Source organism: Monodon monoceros, unplaced genomic scaffold (assembly GCF_005190385.1).
Source record: "Monodon monoceros isolate NGI ecotype Baffin Bay Population unplaced genomic scaffold, NGI_Narwhal_1 Super_Scaffold_19, whole genome shotgun sequence".
Classification (NCBI taxonomy): Eukaryota; Metazoa; Chordata; class Mammalia; order Artiodactyla; family Monodontidae; genus Monodon; species Monodon monoceros.
In genome coordinates, this window is record NW_021703775.1 from 20,881,816 (window position 1) to 20,889,157 (window position 7,342).

The window sequence follows — 7,342 nt, forward strand, 5'->3', positions numbered from 1 at the left end:
GGAAGAGGCTGGCTTATTCCTGTACAAACTCAGGAGGCTAATCAGTCGTAAATGACTGACCAATGATTCAGTGTAGAATTGGATCCAAACAACATCTGTGGACAGAGTCATCTTCAGAAATAATTATGGATGATTGAGATTGCAACAATCTATGTCATAAAATTTACCCGTACTAATTATAGTCTAGAGGTTTTTTTCACAGCTGATATTCTCAATTGCTCTTCAAGGGTACACAAATCATGCAATTCCCTACTAAAAGTAAGTAGATACATTTCTTAAAAAGTGTTCATCTAAGTAAGCTTAGGATTTAAACTGTTTTAAAGAGCTATATAGTTTAAGTCAATAACTTTTGAAGTAATGTTTGTCAAAAATGTTGATATTATTGTCATCTATTCGGGGTTCTTTAGATAGTTAGCCAATTGCCCAATGAAGTCATTCTTGTATGTAACAAAAAAGTTATGTCATAAGCTTGGAGAAAATGTGTTTATTCTTAATGACAGGCTGGAATGCATCCAGCTCATCCAAAATAAATTTTGAGTAATAAAAGTAAAAATTAAACACAGAGGGGTTTCCAAACAAATAATCTTTCACACCACTTAACATTGTTATCTGATTTGCCAAAACACTATACCTGTGGACATTGACACTCAGGTGATGCTAAAGCACATGTCTTATAAAAGCACCATTAACCAGCATCATAAAAATGGCTCATAGACTTTAGGCATAACCAGTTCTATTTATGCAGTTATAATGTGTAAAATTCAATAAAATTTTCAGAAATCTTATATTTTTTCCAACATATGTCTTGATGAAGGAGAAAGTAACAGGAATACCCGTGCTGAAAGCCTGCTGACTCTTCATGGAAAACATAGGCGTCAGCCACTTTAAATTATATTTATTGAACAGCCATATGTTTCAAGCATCTGGAACAGATTCATGACAAGGAATCAATCAGAATCCCATGTAATTTTATTACCATTTTCAGCAAACAGCTTATTTGGACAAGACACTGCGTTCATTCATTCATTCATTCATTCATTCATTCTCTAAATAGCTACTGAGTTTCTCCTTGGTTCCAGTGACTCGGCTGGGTGAAATCTGGGGATACAGTAGTTAGAAAATGTTTTCTTAGCTCTAATGGAGCTCACAGTCTAATAAATCATTTAAGCTCATGATTTTTGAGTGATTTTTATGTGATTGGCATTGTGTTAAACGTTTTACATAAATTACTTTATAATTATCTTGGTAAATCTTTGAATGGTTATTATGTCTTATGCATAATTTTCTTGGTTGGCATATGGAGGTGCAGAGAATTTAAGTACAAGTTGTCTAAATTCACATAGCTAGCAAGTGTCAGGGCTGGGATTTAAAGCTGAGAAGTCAAACTCCAGAGCGTTCACATTTTGTCAGCTGCTATCTACATGATTTGAGGGCAAATCAGATAGAGATTTCAACTCTGAAATATTCTCCTAAACCACTTTTGTGTGAATATGATGTAACAACATATTCTAGAATTTGAGAAAGATGATTCAAGGTTTTACCTCTGAATCTGACAGTTTTCAGCACTGCAACTTTAAGGATATTGTTAATCTTTGGGGGTTTTAATCCAATTTCCTATTAAAATTAGCATTAATAAAGTAACATATGTGACACTGGGTTCCAAATAAATGACAAATTAATTCTAATTTGATATTTTAAGAGAAACTGGGTTCTAACTAGTGTCTCCTTGAGAAAAAGCCATATTGGAAAGGGGTCTGTGGAGGAGTGGACACTTGGATGAAAAAAAAATAATAATAATAATAACATTAAAAGAGGAAATTGCAAGCTACCTAAGACAAACTTCTAACTTTTTATTTTGCTTTATGATGGACTTGTAAATGATGGTTAAATAATACAGGCCATTCTGTTGCAGATATCTGCAAAACTCAAATTTTAATTGAAATAGTCTTCAGTCCAGCTTAGGTCTGATATTTGGATTTTTCTCCTGGGGTATATTTCTATGTTTTTTTTTGATATTTAGAGTGGATTTCTCATTGGGATGATGTAATATCAGTCTTCTATGAAGTTCAGAGATCTATAACATAGCTTAAAGCCTTTTTCACCCTGCAGGACCAAACTAAAGATGAAAGGGGATGAACGGAGAAATGTTCATTGAAATATAAATATTTAATCTTTATTAATTCTTAAAGCAGGTAAGATGGAGTTTTTAAAAAGGTGAATTGTGTTATATAAAATCTTGGTATTTATGATGAGAATATATTTCCTACAGTTGGTGACTTCTGAAGTTAAAAAAAAAGTCTACACTGGAAAATTTGTCAATTATGTTCTGAATCTTAACTGAGATGATCAGTTTGGGATAACTTTTTAACTAGTTTAATGCAGTTAGGATTATCTCATATGGGAAAGCTTCTGCAAGAAAGTATCTTTGAACAATTAACTTTGCAGAAACATACTGAAAATGTTTACTGGAAACAATAAAGCACTAATATACATTACCAGTACTCTATTCCTTTATCTTCCTCCAATTGCTTATTCTCTTTTTATTACTAAAATTCTATTGAAGACCTGACAGTAACTGCAACAAAAACACAAATTCTCACAACACTGAGCTATAAAACTGATAATCAACATAATTTGAAACATTGGAATGTTGCTCTAACAAAAGCACCTGGTTCAAAAAGAGAAAAACAAAACATAACAAAACAAAACAAATGTGTGTCTCATCTCAGAAGCTGCCCAGAAATCTCCTCTTGAAACTGTCATCATCCTACAAGGATACTGTAAATCACATTTTCCATATGCAGACTCAGAAACCTGGGTTCTGTAGCTCTAGAAGATGGAACAGCGAGCCAGGTGGAGGGTTGGTGCTCCCTCTTCCTCCTGCTGCCATCTTTTTATTAGATACTCAATTCTCAGAAAACAACTCAGCAGAGCACAGGCACCAAGTAGGTGCTGAGTTTAAAGTTTTCCTTTTGACATGTAGCTCCTAGAAATAGTAGGTTTTACTATAGGCAAGAGGGAACAAGAATCCATATTATTTTATGTGTAAAAATGTAGATTTCCAGGTAGCATAAATATATTTAGAGCATCCTTTTCAAACTTTTTGAATATTCCATTACTAAAAAGTGACTATACATCTTTCTTACTAGTACATTAATTTCTGAATCTTATAGGTATGACTATTGCAATATATTATTTACATTATGAAGAGTGGGCAATATGTAAGTTCAAGATCTAAATAAAATTTAAAAAATATCTATTATATTGTCCAATGGCATAATACTCTTCAATACTTTAAGTGAGAGAAATTTGATTACATTTAATTTGTAATTTGAAACTATCGATTGGATGCTTTGTGATTCAATGGCTCCTATGTGTGGTTCAAAGTTAATTTCTCTACATGGCTTTATTATCTGTCATAACTGAAAATGATAGTCCATAAAGGGATATACATCTAAATGAAAATAAGACTTCAGTGATACTACTTAATAAATTTATTTATTTTGTATTCTTTTCTACCTATAATGCAAAGTTTTATGTAAAAATCTGTTTGGAAAACTTCTGTGATGATGCCAAGAAGCTTTTCTTACAAAGCAAGTGAAACATATTGCATTTATGTGCTTTTAAGAACTAAGTTTAAAAACCACAGTAAAATTTCACAGGAAAGACCTTCACTGGATGATTTTGAGTAGATTAGAATCTTTTGCTTGTTAAGTGTGTACATTTGACTTTTTATAGATAATATTGTTGTTTACTTTGGGTAAAAAACATTTAAATTGAAAAGAATATCAAGCATTTGCAAACTCCCCATAAAATGTGTTTCCTTTATAAAACAGTTACTTTCTCAAGTAAAAATGTAACTTTCAACTTAAAAGAACAGATGAGATGTGAGATTTTTTTGCAATTATATCTTCTAGTAATTAAGAAGTGCTGGAAAAAATAGGCCTGAGTCAAAAGGACACAGAAGCCAACCTTAATGAATTGACTGAGCTATATGAACCAAAGTTGGAACAATTTTAGCAACAAAATAAATAATGAAAATATTGGATTATAATGCATAGAATAAACCAATATCTATGCATTCATACTGATATAAATAAATAATTGAATAAATAATTTTTTAAAAGAGAGACAAGGGACAGGTCTTCCTTACAGAAGAATTTTAATTAATAATACAAAAAGAATGAAGGAAATTCGAAGTCATTATTATGGATACAACATGGTGATAATTGGTGCAAGAAAGATCCTCTGATGAATGCCAAAATCAGTAGGCAAAAACAGGAGGAGAAAATGTATATCTGCAGTCTCAAAGTAAATAATTAAAGTGATATTTATTAATTATAAAGAGAAAAATTGTAACATTACAGTGGAGAAACGTGGTAGATACCACCTTAACTATGTGGTCAAAATACACATCAGCAGTAAAAAGACACATCAGTAGTATATGTCCCTGATATACTGCACTGAGGACATAACTTCTGTTGTATTCTTGATAAAAATTCATATCATTCTGATCACAAGGCAGCACAAGACTAGCCCAAACTGACTACTATTTATTAAAAGCATCAAGATCACGAAGAGCAGGGAAAAACTGAATAACTGTCATGGATTGGAGGAGACTAAGGAGACATGAAAACTAAATACAATGTGAGATCCTGGATTGGATGCTGGAACAAAAAATGGTGAAATGGGAAAATTAGTGAAATTCAAATAAGTCCTATACTTTAGTTAATACTATTGTACCAGTGTTTATTTCACTGTTTTTATAATTATATTATGGTTATGTAAAATGTCAACAGTAGGTGAAGCTGGGTGAAGGGTACACATAAACTCTTTGTACTATGTTTTCAACTTTTATGTGAGTCCAAACTGATTTCCAAATGAATATTAAAAAATATCCTTCTAGAATATAGCTAGATTCTTTCAACACAGAAAATAACAACAAACTTGGAACATGAGTCTTTGTTGAAAAAAAAAAAAAACAGTACAATTCACTTTAACAGTGCTTTATGGACTTTGCCATGAGACTGGTGAACTTTGTGCTATACAAAAGATTTTCATACTACTCTCACCTCATTTCATGGTACTATAGAGATTATCATATTTAGAAAGTTTTATTTTTATAAGCATAACTATTTTCTGTGATAACCTCTAATACTTTGTACCTTTCTGATTTCATCTGTATTCCTGTAACATGGCTTGACTACTAATACATTTCACATACATTGCAGTCTTTGTATTGTTAGCCCAGGTTATTTCTGTTAGTTTCTTCAATGCACCTTGTTTCCACCCAGTTTTTATCATAACATTTTTTATCATTAATGAAGCAATTTACTGTTGAGAATATATTTACACTGTTAATCCTTTCTTTAGTGTTTACAAAATGTAGTTTACAAAATGTAGTTCTTTGTGAAGCTTATTAGTGTTTACAAAATGTAGTTCTTTGTGAAGTTTATTATTGATATTTATGAACTGAATACCTTAAGCAGAGCTATGTTAAAAGCCTCTGTATTTCCATTCAACTACTGAGAAAATCTTACACAATTTGTAGTTACACTTGTTTATTCTAGTCTTTAGCTGTTTTTTCTATGATTCTTTTAACAGTATTTGCCAAAAAATAATACACCATCATTTTTCACCATATTGCTTTCTGTGTATTATTTCAGGCACGATCACAATGACAAAAAGATCAAGGGTTTACCCAAATACATAATCATTTTTGTCTTTTGCTATTATGTAAGAAATTGTAGGAGAAGATTTGTCATGTTTTATCCAGTTGAGTATCATATGACTTAGAAAGTGTTGACTAAATTGCAGAGCTTAGTATTTGTGAGCTGGTTGGGTGGTTGATAGATCCCAACTACACCAACTGCTTCACATAGCCATTAACATCTATCTCCAGCCATGATATATGCTCAGGACTCACAGGTTTGATTATCTTCTTTTCAGAATAATTATGTTGTCATTGTTGTTTCCTAGTAATAAGGCTGAGGTAGAACTCATATTGGGAGTAGAAGTGTCAGCTTCGTCCTTTTCCCCTCAGTCTCTCCTACTTGTAGGATTTATACTCTCTTCACTCAATATTTTCTTTGATACTTATCTGGCAGGGGAGATACCATCATCAGGAAGGTAGTATTCTCTTGGTGAGGGTCCTTGCACTCCAGAAGTACTGACCTCTGCAATTTTCCCAAAAGTGGGAAACTCAACTGCGTTACTTGTGGTAGTGGGGGGCTGTGTTTAAACTTTCACCTGGGGTGGGGGGAAGGTTTCTTTGAAGGAAAGTTTGAAAGCCACCTCTAAATTTTGTGAGGTTTGGTCTTAAAAAAATAATAAGCTTACACAATCTGTAAATTCTTTTGGCCAGGCATACATTCCTCTATGAGTCTCATTATTAAACCCTTTGGTGGTGAGAAACTTCCATTCAGAACACCTTTGTCTTTGCACTCCTTGCCTGATTGGAGAGCTTCCAATGCTCAGAAAAAGTGTGGGCAGCAGGGTCAATATCCCACATCAAATATTAAGGTCTTCATTTTTCCAACTTTTTAAACATAAAGTAAATATAAAATTTAATATTGTCTTTAGAAACTTCAGTGGATTATCTTGCATACCTTCTCTACTGGGTACACACATTCTATTTGTAGAAAAATGATTTAGAGTGTGAGTAGTCCAAGTAGGCAGAGTAGTCTATGATGCTACATATTTGGCAGTAGAAAGAGGATATTTAAATACATGTAGAAGAAATTAGCTTACAATAGGCTGGAGATCTAGACTTATTAAATAGAACTTCAACAGTATTTGTGAGGATTGATAAACATAGTGCCCTCTTAGAGGGCTTACTATGTGGCAGGCACTCTTCTACACACATTATATGTATTAATTCACTTAAGCCTCTTATTTAAGGTATATATAATTCATTTAACTCTCCATACAACTAAGGTGTGGAGGGATACTATAGATCAGGGTACCATCTCTGGACAAGGTATTGAGAATATAACTTGAATCTGTGACCTGTGTTCAGAGCTGTTGCTGGTAACATTATATTTGGCTGCCTCTGGAACATTTTTATTACTCTGATAGAAAGCAATCAGAGTAAACTAGACTAAATTTGAACAGATGTTTCCCTATTTGAGGAAGTGAAAAAAAAAGATAACTGAAGAAAATATCCTAAAAGACAACAACAACAAAAAGTTAATGGTGAGTATTTCTGGAAGAGAACTCAATGATTGGGGAATGGAAGGAGTGAGAATTTATTTTTTACCTTCCATACAGTTTGATATGTTTAACTGAATGTCTACATTTCTTTAATTTTGAGAAAATAAATTTGAGAGAAACAAATAAAATT

At 32.5% G+C, this 7,342-nt stretch overlaps 1 non-coding gene across 1 annotated transcript; it reads left to right on the top strand.

The window, feature by feature from the left end:
- Positions 1–6,092: 6,092 nt before the first annotated feature.
- Positions 6,093–6,252, top strand: LOC114901176. The gene has a single exon (XR_003795057.1). It is a non-coding gene; the product is annotated as a U1 spliceosomal RNA (small nuclear RNA).
- Positions 6,253–7,342: the final 1,090 nt, after the last annotated feature.